The following is a 13,177-nucleotide window of genomic DNA, read 5'->3' on the forward strand; positions in this document are numbered from 1 at the left end:
CCACCACTGCAACCTGTATGCTCTCGTTGGCTGGCCCTCACTACATATCCGTCACCAAACCCACTGGCTCCAGGTCATCTATAAGTCTTTGCTAGGTAAAGCCCCGCCTTATCACTGGTCACCATAGAAACACCCACCCGTAGCACGCGCTCCAGCAGGCATATTGCACTGGTCATCCCCAAAGCCAACACTTCCCTTGGCCGCATTTCCTTCCAGTTCTCTGCTGCCAATGACTGGAACTAATTGCAAAAATCTCAGAAGCTCGAGTCTAATATCTCCCTCTCTAACTTTAAGCATCAGCTGTCTGAGCAGCTTACCGATCACTGTACACAGCCAATCTGTAAATAGCACAACCGACTACCTCATCCCCATAATATTACTTACCCTCTTGCACCCCAGTATCTCTACTTGCACATCATCATCTGCACATCTACCACTCCAGTATTAATGCTAAATTGTAATTATTTTCGCCTCTAGGGCCTATTTATTGCCTACCTCCCTACATTTGCACACACTGTACATAGATTTTTATTTTATTTTGTGTTAATGACTGTACGTTTGTTTATGGGTAACTCTGTTGTTGTCGCACTGCTTTGCTTTATCTTGGCCAGGTCGCAGTTGTAAATGAGAACTTGTTCTCAACTGGCCTACCTGGTTAAATAATGGTGAAATAAAAATATAAAATAAAATTGTGAGAATCGTTTTCTGAATGCAAGTCTGTGTTGCTGTGGAGTTCTTCAAAACAAAAAAAGCATTCAACAAAATGAACAAATTAAGTCATCCAAGTCTCAAAAAGTAAAGGGCAATTCCATGTTACAAAACAAAAACCATTGCTTTTAAGAAGTTTAACAATTCCCACTGAACATTTTACAATAGCACTAGAATAACTGTGCAGCTGTAACATTTGGTAACAGTTTTGGTAAAAAACAGTATTTTGTTAATTTTCTTAAGCATCATGAACTTCACCAACTAGGCTACCAGGACATTTTAGAGTCGTTATCCTCGCAAGGGGTGGGTGCTAGAGTATTGAAAACAGGGGTGACAATAATTTTGACCATGACACACGTTTAACGTGAGGGGGTCAGCGACGCAATCTGACTACAGATCTAGTCTTTGAGCTGTCCAAGATGTGCCAAATATCGGCACAAAATCTGCAATGCTCTTGTAGTTCTTGAGCTCGAGATGTGCAATGAAAAGTTGAGAACAGTGATCAGCAATAGCCAATTAGAGCTCGCTAGAGAATAAGCCAAGATGACGCTGTATCGCATCACCCAAAATGTGTAGACTCTCGAGAAGGAGCGATGACTACTACTAGTATGTGTGTTTGGCTTTTGTTAACCTGTTAGTGATCCCTTTGCGCGCCAATCCCTTTAGCGAGATCGATTTGACAACATCCAGTGAAGTTGCAGAGTGCCAAATTCAAACTACAGAAATATCCATTTTCAAGATTCACGAAAATAAAAGTGTAATACATCAAAATAAAGCTTAACTTCTTGTTAATCCAGCCGCAGTGTCAGATTTCAAAAAGGCTTTACAGCGAAAGCAGACCATGCGATTATCTGAGGACAGCGCCCCGCATACAAACACATTAAAATCATTTTTAACCAGACAGGTGGCGACACAAAAGTCAGAAATAACGATATAATAAATGCCTTACCTTTGAAGATCTTCTTTTTGCAATCCCAAATGTTTCAGTGACCCAATGAATGGTAATTTTGTTCGATAAATTCCTTCTTGATATCCCCAAAATGTCAATTTATTTGGTGCGTTTGATTCAGAAATACACCGGTTCCAACTCGCCCAACACGGCTACAAAGTATCTAATAAGTTACCTGTAAACTTGGTACAAACATTTCAAACAACGTTCCTAATCCAACCTCAAGAATCCTAAAACATAAATAATCGATAAAATAGAAGGACGGGATAAACTGTTTCCAATACCGGATAAAAACAACGTGAAGCAGTTTCCAGTTAATGCGCACCAAAACAGAGAGTCCACCTGGAGTGACACTTACAAAGAACAGCCATACTTCTTCATTTCTCAAAAGAAAACATTGAACAATTTCTAAAGACTGTTGACATCTAGTGGAAGCCATAGGAACTGCAACCAGGTTCCTATTAAATAGGGCTTCCCATAGAAACCCATTGGGAAATACTATGACCTCAAGTTTTTTTCCCCCTGGATGGTTTGTCCTCGGGGTTTCGCCTGCCAAATCAGTTCTGTTATACTTACAGACATTATTTTAAACAGTTTTAGAAACTTTTTCTATATTTTCTATCCAAATCTATATGCATATCCTAGCTTCTGGGCCTGAGTAACAGGCAGTTTACTTTGGGCACGCTTTTCATCCGGATGTGAAAATACTGCCCCCTATCCCTAAGAAGTTTTAAAAGCAAGTACAAAGTGTCAAATTATTACAGCTCTGAAGTTCACAAGCAATGTTTTTTCTATTCAACATTTATTGGCTAGATATTTAAACTCTGTATGGCAAGCGTGAACGTCTGACTGATAATGTTTATGAGGCTGCTTTGAGCCACAGCTCGTTCTAGCTATGTTAACAATCTAAATCACATCGTTTTCATGAGACAGTGTGGTATCGAGAATCCTGACAACCAATTGAAGAATCTTGTAGTGTGTGAATCCCCCCATCTGTGATACATTGCTTAGTGTGTGCACCACTACGTTGGAAAGACGAAAAACTACAGGAAAGACGGTTGTTTAATGTGAGAGGTTCAGTGACGTTAGATATTTTAAAGTTGTGTATTGTATGCCCTGCATTAGTTTTCATTTGACACCCAATTTGACATATTCCAATGAACTTCACGTTGGTGCTCATGGGTCCTTTTACATGGAAATGCCCTAAATGTACGTACGATTCAGATCTTCAGATGTAAACATTAGATGGGATATATCCTCTTTCAACATAGATCCAAGTACTGAACATGGAGTTCTAGTGCACTTGGATCTATGTTCAGTACTTGGATCTAAGACTAGTTGCTAGCCAGGCAAACTTGGGCATATCATGTGAGTGTTGGTAGAACTTCATGCGTTTCTAATTATGCATGGAGAGGAACAGAGTGAAGTCATTGCCATCATGTGGTTCAGAGTATGCATACAGACCGAGGTAGGAAGGGTCCCATTTACCTCATAGCCTACATAAGAAATAAATGTATAGGCTTTCAGTAAGCAAAGCCATAACTCCCAAAATAAGTTGATATAAAAACTCTTGTCAAAGAGCTGTGTGAAAATGTTGGTTTGCTGCTACACAGCAGGACCTGGTCAATGACCTGAAGAGAGCTGGGACCACAGTCTCAAAGAAAATCATTAGTAACACACTAAGCCGTCATGGATTAAAATCCTGCAGTGCACGCAAGGTCCCCCTGCTCAAGCCAGCGCATGTCCAGGCCCATCTGAAGTTTGCCAATGACCATCTGGATGATCCAGAGGAGGAATGGGAGAAGGTCATGTGGTCCGATGAGACAAAAATAGAGCTTTTTGGTCTAAACTCCACTCGCCGTGTTTGGAGGAAGAAGAAGGATGAGTACAACCCCAAGAACACCATCCCAACCGTGAAGCATGGAGGTGGAAACATCATTATTTGGGGATGCTTTTCTGCAAAGGGGACAGGATGACTGCACCGTATTGAGGGGAGGATGGATGGGGCCATGTATAGCGAGATCTTGGCCAACAACCTCCTTCCCTCAGTAAGAGCATTAAAGATGGGTCATGGCTGGGTCTTCCAGCATGACAACGACCCGAAACACACAACCAGGGCAACTAAGGAGTGGCTCCGTAAAAAGACCTGAACCCAAAAGAAAATCTTTGGCGGGAGCTGAAAGTCCGTATTGCCCAGCGACAGCCCCGAAACCTGAAGGATCTGGAGAAGGTCTGTATGGAGGAGTGGGCCAAAATCCCTGCTGCAGTGTGTGCAAACCTGGTCAAGAATTACAGGAAACGTATGATCTCTGTAATTGCAAACAAAGGTTTCTGTACCAAATATTAAGTTCTGCTTTTCTGATGTATCAAATACTTATGTCATGCAATAAAATGCAAATGAATTACTTAAAAATCATACAATGTGATTTTCTGGATTTTTGTTTTAGATTCCGTCTCTCACAGTTAAAGTGTAGCTATGATTAAAATTACAGACCTCTACATGCTTTGTAAGTAGGAAAACCTGCAAAATCGGCAGTGTATCAAATACTTGTTCTCCCCACTGTATGCCCAGGGGGCTCTTAGACTCTGCCAGAGAGAACAGGAGGGAGCAGTGGGAAGTTTGCTCTGAGGCAAACAGGTTCACATGTGCTGTTCCATACCACTGACATATCATCTTCAATACTTGTGGGCGAAGTCTCCATTCCCGGGGGCAGTTTCTGTTGCAACAAGAAGTCTGCCACCTCGTTCACCTTGACTGGGAAATGAATGGTTCTTAGGGAGTCCAGATGTGGTAGGGCCCATATCAAGAGTTGTTGGGCCACATGTAGGGACCCTACAGACCTCATATCACCTTGATGGTTGATGTGGAACACTGTCTATGTATTGTATGATTGAATCAGGTCATGTTTGTGCTTGAGAACCGGCAGAAAGTTATTCAGGGCTAGGTAAACTGTCTGAAGTTCCAGCACGTTGGTGTGTGCTTTCCTCCAGCAGGGGCACCACTCTCCACATACAGACCTGTTGCCACACTGCTCCCCAGGAATTGATCTGAGTAGTACACCTGTAGTCAGGCAGGCTCTATTCCTCCACGGCTGCAGAGTAGAGTAGCACACTCTTGACACCCGTATTTTGGTGTTTATGTTCCGGTTGGGGTCCAAGCAGAGGTAGTTGAACCACACTTGTAGTGAGACAGCAGGCCTTACGGTGTCACCATGGAGGCCACCTTGAGCATGCCCATCTGTTGTTGGAACGTTCTTACCTTCACCAACTTATTAAACTGTAATTGTTGAGGAAGAAGAAGAATGCTGGCCACGTGTTGAGGTGTTACACATGCCCTCATAGTGCAGGAGTTCAGAGCCATGACAAAGGTGACCAATTGGCTTGGTATGAAGTTCCTCTTTTCATTGTTCACGGTAAGACCAGGTGTGGTGACGTGGTTCAGTGTCAACCCTGTGCCCTTGGCCACACCCTCACGATGGGGGGGCGCAGATGAGCCAGTCGTCGAGATAAATAAGAATCTACCCTGTAGGTGGAGAGAGCTCAGGGCTGCGCTTATGCATCTTCTGAAGATGCGAGGAGCCAGGGAGAGACTTGAAGGGTAATACCACAAACTGGTATACCTGGCCCTGGAAGGCGAACATTTAATAATTTTAAATGCAGAACCCTCCATTCTTCAGAACCAGGAAATAGGTTGAGTAAAAGCCATCTTGCTGTTCTGAAGCTTTTACTCGTGATCACGCCCTACAATCTCCTTGTTGAGGGTGCAAGCTTTCAGAGGGTCTGTGACTGAAGTCATTCTAATCCCCGAGAATGGTGGGAGCCTGTACCCTTGTGAGAGCCTGTACCCAACCGGAGCCTGTACCCTTGTGAGAGGGTCATCACCACCCATGTGTCTGAGGAGTGAAATGCCAACGGCTGACCTCCGCCACTCAGTTTCTGTCCCTACGCCTGTTTGTGGGGTTGCTGACCACGGCTGCATCGCCATCGGGGGCTGGCGAGAACCTGTGTTAGGATTGTATGTAGGACCACAGGCGTGTGTAGGGCTGGGCCGAGTGAGAATGGTGAGGTTCAAGCACGTCAGGCCTTACCCTCTGCCACAATCGGATGCCTGGTTTCTGGCCTCCACAGCGGTGTAGCCTGACTCAGCTGTTTTCTAAGTTCAATGGCCCACTCAGCCGTAAGGACTACTGGGACCTTTCTCATCGTCCGTCTGGAGTCATCGGACATTGGGGCATGGGCAAGACAGCTGTCCTTTGACTATTTAAAACTCAAACAGATCACTTCTCTAGATAACTGCGTCTAGGAAGGTTGTTAGCCTAGCCAACTATAAGACGTGAAATTCAGATTGCCTCCCCTAGGCATCCCTCTCCCCTGGTATTACTAGCATGCTACTAGCTAGCTAGTTTACCAAACCAGCCTAGCTAACAATGTGTGTCGTCAGCTAGCTTACCAACTCCCCCGAGCTGCCACTGTGTTGGTTTACCAAACAACAGCCATTCATGCGTGTTTCACATAAAGGAGCCTACGTTTAAACGTACAGTACCAGTCACAAGTTTGGACACACCTACTGATTCCAGGGTTTTTCTTCATTTTTACTATTTTCTACATTGTAGAGTAATAGTGAAGATATCAACACTATGAAATAACACATATGGAATCACGTAGTAACTAAAAAAAAGTGTCAAACAAATCAAAATACATGTTATATTCTTCAAAGTAGCCACCCCTTACCTTGACAGCTTTGCACACTTGGCATTCTCTCTACCAACTTCACCTGGAATGCTTTTCCAACAGTCTTGAAGGAGTTCCTACATATGCAGAGCACTTGTTGGCTGCTTTTCCTTCACTCGGCGGTCCAACTCATCCCAAACTATCTCAATTGAGTCGGGGTCTGGTGATTGTGAAGGCCAGGTCATCTGATGCAGCACTCCATCACTCTCCTTCTTGGTCAAATAGCCCTTATACAACCTGGAGGCATGTTGGGTCACTGTCCTGTTGAAAAACAAATGATTGTCCAACTAAGCCCAAACCAGATGGGATGGCGTATCGCTGCAGAATGCTGTGGTAGCCATGCTGGTTAAGTGTGCCTTGAATCCTAAATTAAATCACAGACAGTGTCACCAGCAAAGCACCCCCACAACATCTCCTCCATTTTTCATGGTGGGAACCACACATGCAGAGATCATCCATTCACCTACTCTTTGTCTCACAAAGACATGGCGGTTGGAACCAAAAATCAAACATTTGGACTCATCAGACCAAAGGACAGATTTCCACCGGTCTAATGTCCATTGCTCGTGTTTCTTGGCCCAAACAAGTCTCTTCTTCTTATTGGTGTCCTTTAATGGTTTCTTTGCAGCAATACGACCATGAAGGCCTGATTCACGCAACTCATCTGAACAGTTGATGTTGACATGTGTCTGTTACTTGAACTCTGAAGAATTTAATTGGGCTGCAATTTCTGAGGCTGGTAACTCCAATGAACTTATCCTCTGCAGCAGAGGTAACTCTGGGTCTTCCTTCCCTGTGGCAGTCCTCATGAGAGCCAGTGTCATCATAGCGCTTGATGGTTTTTGCAACTGCGCAATTTTCCATATTGACTGACCTTCATGTCTTAAAGTAATGATGGACTGTCATTTCTCTTTGCTTATTCGAGCTGTTCTTGCCATAATTTGGACTTGTTATTTTACCAAATTAGGGCTATCTTCTGTATACCACCCCTACCTTGTCACTGATTGGTATCCAAAGCATTAAGAAAATATAGGCACAGCTATTAATAGAAACCCATTCCAGGTGACAAGATTGTCCAAAGCTATCAAGGCAAAGGGTGACTACTTTGAAGAATCTTAAATATAAAATATATTTAGATTTGTTTAACACTTTTTTGGTTACTACATGATTCCATAAGTGTTATTTCATAGTTTGTCTTAACTATTATTCTACAATGTAGAAAATAGTACAAATAAAGAAAAACCCTGAAATGAGTAGGTGTGTCCAGACTTTTGACTGGTACTGTATCTCTGCTGCTCTAGCCCTGTGGTCATAACTACAGTAGGCTCACCCAAAATTATTTTGCAGGTGCTGTACAACTCCCACCAGATTATTGTAGCTCTCTACCCTTACTGTGTATTGTGGTAGCTGTTGTATACAGTCTCCGGTTACTATTTTACTAGTTCATTTGCTTAAATCAGTATTCCAAAAGAAATATTTTATAATTTTCTTCTACACATTCTGAGCTGAGAGAACACCAGATCAAAATGATGCTGGGCATGCATGGCTGATCCTCTTGTGGCTGAACTACAAGTAGAAGATGGTCATGACCTGTGCCCCACCTCTCTAGGTGTTGACCACCTGAAGCCCTTTCTGACCAGTAACTGTGCCATCCTGCCTGTGAAGGTGAGAGAAGCGCGGATAGCCAGAGTAGAGGGCCTTGTTTTCACAGATAATTTACCAGCGTCTGGCATTGTTCGCCAGGACCCATCCAAGGCCACAAAAAGAGGGAATGATGCCCCCCGCCCCCTTCACCTGTAAAAAAAAGAAGTAAGAGCCTCACTCGTAAGATCGATTACTTATCTTCTGAGATAGAGAAGCTAAAAACGCTTTTGCATTCCTTCAAGCCCCCTGAGTCGGGGCTCTCTAGCACACCCTCCAGCATGGGGGATGCAACAAAGGACACAGATAGCCGTGATGATGATGACCAGCTCTCCACTCTGGCATCTAACCGGCACTTTAGTGACCAGGGTGATGACGCACAACATGGTGGAGGTGCTAACCAGTGTTGTTTACCCATACGCTAAAGATGGGTCAGAGGAGTCATTCCAAGCCTCGGATCACGCAGAGTCAGAAGGAAGCTCTGCCTCACTACGCGCTGTCCTGTGTGCAGCCTTAGCTAGGCTAGAGCTTGATGACCCTCAATCCACAGCCTCTGCAGCTAACCCTTTATTTAACTAGGCAAGTCAGTTAAGAACAAATTCTTATTTACAATGATGGCCTACTGGGGAACAGTGGGTTAACTGCCTTGTTCAGGGAAGAACAACAGATTTGTACCTTGTCAGCTCAGGGATTCGATCCAGCAACCAACTCGACCTGTGCAGAGCATGAGAAGCACGAGGGATATAATCCATACTTTCAACCATACTGATGGTCTGATAGGTATGAAGTAGAACTGAATAGTCAATATAAAACCTACCAGCTCTCTGAAAAGTCAGATAAACAATACTGTGAATATTTTGTCTCAAATGTCGAGACATTTAAGAACAACCCACACAGATAACAGGTAGAGTAAGTTAAAATGTAATTGTATAAAACATTGTGGCTTGTAAGGAACATTTACACGATTTGGCAGGCATTAGTTTCAGGCTGTATCCTATATAACAATTAATTGTGAATTAATTACAGCCTGATTAAATCAGACTAACTCAACATTCACAGCAAGGTAACAAACTGAGTCAAATTGACCAGACTGCAACACAGACAATTGCAGGTAGCTAGATCAAGTATGGTGTAACCAGTGATGGGAAAAGTACCCAATTGTCATTCCCTATATTAAACAAACCAGATAGCACCCTTTTCTCGTTTTTTCATTTACGGTTAGCCAGCGGCACACTCCAACACTCAGACATAATTTACAAACAAAGCATTTGTGTTTAGTAAGTCCACCAGATCAGATAATGACCATGGAAGTTTTCTTGATATGCTCGTGAATTGGTTAATGTTCCTGTCCTGCTGAGCATTCAAATTGTAACAAGTAATTTTGGGTGTCAGGGAAAACGTATGGATTAAAAAAAGTACATTATTTTCTTTAGGAGTGTAGTTAAGTAAATTGTCAACAATATAAATAACGAAGTGCAGACTTAAAGTATTTTTACCCCACTGAGTAACAGAGTTTATGGTGTCCATTTATTTCCTCCAGTCATTGCATGTGTGGCTTAAACTAAGCTGCTAAAAATAGCAAGTTATAGTTTGCTAAAACAAGCTGGCTTTCTTTAGCCTGTTAGCTACCAGATATTAAATGGAAATGACAGCCAGCAACAGCTTCCAGTTTAGTCAAGAGTTCATTCGCTAAAAGGGCCACAGATTCTTCATTTGACCGAACGGTTGGTGCGTTTGACATCGCGAGCTAGCTAGCTAACTGACAATCTCAGGTTAAAGAGATTAAACAGGGGTGTTAGCTAGCTCGAATAACATGTTAGTTAGCTAGTCAGGCAATGCAACAAATCTAGTTAAATAGCTAGCTAGATAAAGAGAAATTGCAAGCATGACAACTGATACAAAATAGATGGTGTAGCCCGATAATGTATAAATTGTGGTTTCTTGTACTTGCTACTTTGTAACGTCAGCTAGTTGACACTTACCGCATATAACATCACATTGGCGACTTGTAGCTATCCGGCGTACATTATTACATGAAAAATATTCTTAATTTCAAAATAAATCGTTTTAGGTTCCCTTATATTCCGATGGGTAGACGATATAAATGCAATACCGTTGAACGTAACGTTAGTCGGGGTGGTTTGGGGTTGTTTTCGTGGGTAGGTGGTTTTGACCTATGTGAAGCTAGCTACAATAACGACTAGCCACAATAGTGGACTTTGCGGTTCGCCTTCAAAATAAAAAGTTCCTAATTGAAAGTGATGCAAACGGATACAAATAGCGGAATCGTGACATAATGGAACTAGATAATGCTGAACAAGTTTGGAATATTAACAAATGACAATAATTAGTTAATTTGATTTCCGAAAAATATAATCTGTATGAAATCGCACTGTGGATGTATTGATTTAAGAATTGCATTGGGGGCATAGTTATATTTCACGTACTTATGGATTGTGGATTCATGAAATGGGTTATCAGTCTACTCAGTGACACCCACAGAACACAACTGCGAAGAGTTTACACGCATATTAGTGTAACAGTTGTTAAAGTACTATGTGAAGTTACTAAGTACTAACGCAGAGTTACAGCGGTGCAGTATAGCACAGGTTACATTAGCATTGTAGCTCTTAGTGGGAATTCACCTCACTATTCAGCCTATTGTACATATTGACATTCATATGTGACTGTACTGCCGTACCTATGGATTGTGTATCCATAAAATGGGGTATCAGCCTACTCAGTGACAGAGGTTTGACTGATACCCCAGAGCATCACTGGGGCGAGCTCCCTGCCACCCAGGACCCCTATAACGGGCAGTATCAGAGGAAGGCCCTACAAATTTGAGCCCGGCCGATATTAACCTTATATGGATGTATTTTTATTGGCATTTAATCTACCGAAAATGACCTATATAAAATGTGGAGAAACGCTAGGGGAAAAAGCCGTTCTTCATAGAATTTGACTTTATTGTTGCATTTAATTATTTGTCCTGAAGAGGGCACTCTTTGCATTGCTATAAGCCTTTCTTGCCTTGGCGGTCTACAGCAAAACTGGACACGATAACCACAGATATTTCACTAAATCTGAAGCATGAGAGGAGGCCCATTGGCCGGCAGTGGGAGAAGATGGAACGAGATGGATTTTGTCCGGCATTCTGCACATTTTGTCACTCAGTACAGTTTTCTGTTCCCAAAACTAAAATATGTTACGAACAAGGTGGACAAAGGTTTGTAGACTTTATCTTTTGCCAAAGTCAAATAAAAAAAATGCGTTGTTTAGGAGTGTAAAGATGAATTGAGTTATTGCACACTCGCACTTCACAGAAAAATAATTATGCAAACGCTTGCTAGAACAGCTCTTGCTAGGCTCTGCCCACTAGGACTCATTGTTCCCATTGGAAACGACAGACTGTAGTGTAGTCTATCTTAGTTATAAAGTGCAAAACATGCGCACTGGCCATATACTGTTTATGTGAAGTGACATGACAAAACAATTGATGTTATGCCCAAATGTAAAGCAAGTGCCATGCTGAACGTTCAGACTACAAGGTAACATTAACGTTACAGCCCTTTAGTGAAGCCCGCGAAATCTCGTGTGTTATATTTGGTTTTGGCGAAGGGTATTCCTCAAGCTCTGTCATTTAAATGTTTCCAGCGACACTAAAAAAATACCAGGTTACAAAGTAGCGCTTCGTAGCTACGTTTTGATGTTTGGGTTGTCACTTGTCAGGGACAAGTCCAAATTCACCTTTCGCTTCAATGGGGGGTAGGGACGTCCCAATGACCCTGTATAGCAATTACTTCAGTGGCTACAGTTTTACAATCTATGAAAACATATCTAAATACCAATACATTGAAAAATGTACATTGAAAAATATGTCGTCATTGTTTTCCAGCTGGCTAGCATGGGGCAGCTCAGTCTTCAGAGCCTAAGTCAACTTTTTTTCTGGAATCAGTGCAGTTTATCTAACTTTCACTAGAATCAGTTTTCCCCCATACAAAAACCTTGTCTTCCTGGTGCTCCTAAATGTTATGTGGCGCTTACATTAATGTTCTAGAAATACACCATTTTGTTTTCATTCCAGCTATAATAATTGAAATATTCAGATATATTGCTCTAAAATCAGATCTAAAAATCCCATATGGTCGGGCGCTATTAAAATTGTAATACTCCATCCACCCAAGTCATAAACTGTTCTCTCTGCTACCACACGGCAAAGCGGTACAGATGCAAAGTCTGGAACCAACAGGACCATGAACAGCTTCTACCATAAACTTCTAAGCCATAAACTGCTAAATAGTTAACCAAATAGCTACTTGGTAGTGGTGTTGCGGGTCAGCTGTTTGTTCACCCGCACTCAATTGCTAATAACCCATCCGCAACCACCAGACAGATGTGTTTATATGTGATAAAGTGAAAAGCTGAGGCCTGCCTCCAACCCTAACCCTCTAATATAGAAAATGCGGTATAGGCTATGATCAGATTGCGGAAAGATTTTTGGGCAGATTTAGTCGTTTCCGCTTATAATTTCCAACATTTTGTAGGCTATTTGTTAGTCAACTTGTCTATAATTAGTAACATGCAGCTTCTCTTATGTAATTATATTTTGAAGACTAAATCAACTCTTGCTCACCAGAATAATTTCATAAATTGATAGAATGAAGTTGAAGTTCTTTGTGATCCAGTAGCGGTGCATGGGTAAAATCACTGGGGAAGCCAAGCCAGAAAAAAATCCCACATTACAACATGTGTTGTGATATTTGCATTGTTTTTTGTTCTTGCGACCGTGATATAGGCTAGAGGCCTAAGGCCAAGACAATAAGACACAGTGGCATAATAAATTCAACCAAACCTTTGCTTCATCACAAAACCGGAACGCAACCTCTGTCCGGTGAAGTTCACAAAGCATATTTAATGTAACAAACAGTTAAATGACCTACAGCATGGTTAAGCAAGTTAATGTTTCTGACATTTTTTGGATCACTAAACAACTAGCCTATTGATTTAGAACCAGAGAGATACCGCAAGTCGCAAAGAAAACAGGAGCTGCCTCAACTATTCCAGCACCATTTCAACTTCAACATCATGAAATCACCTATATTTAGTTTAATACAGTGACCACTAAAATATATAAAAAACAATTTA

General features: G+C 42.1%; 1 protein-coding gene across 2 annotated transcripts in view; it reads right to left on the bottom strand.

The window, feature by feature from the left end:
- LOC139411643 (phosphatidylcholine:ceramide cholinephosphotransferase 1-like) overlaps positions 1–10,215 on the bottom strand; it is a 43,453-nt gene extending 33,238 nt beyond the window's left edge. The window contains exons 1-2 of one of the 2 annotated variants that reach the window (XM_071158267.1): positions 10,012–10,209; positions 6,389–6,649 (exon numbers count right to left, since the gene is read on the bottom strand). The gene's annotated coding sequence lies outside the window, so the exon portion shown is untranslated. Of the gene's footprint in view, positions 1–6,388; positions 6,650–10,011 lie in introns of both variants that reach the window. The other variant, XM_071158250.1, reaches the window with a different exon arrangement.
- Between the last annotated feature and the right edge of the window lie 2,962 nt (positions 10,216–13,177).

Source organism: Oncorhynchus clarkii, chromosome 1, assembly GCF_045791955.1.
Source record: "Oncorhynchus clarkii lewisi isolate Uvic-CL-2024 chromosome 1, UVic_Ocla_1.0, whole genome shotgun sequence".
Lineage (NCBI taxonomy): Eukaryota > Metazoa > Chordata > Actinopteri > Salmoniformes > Salmonidae > Oncorhynchus > Oncorhynchus clarkii.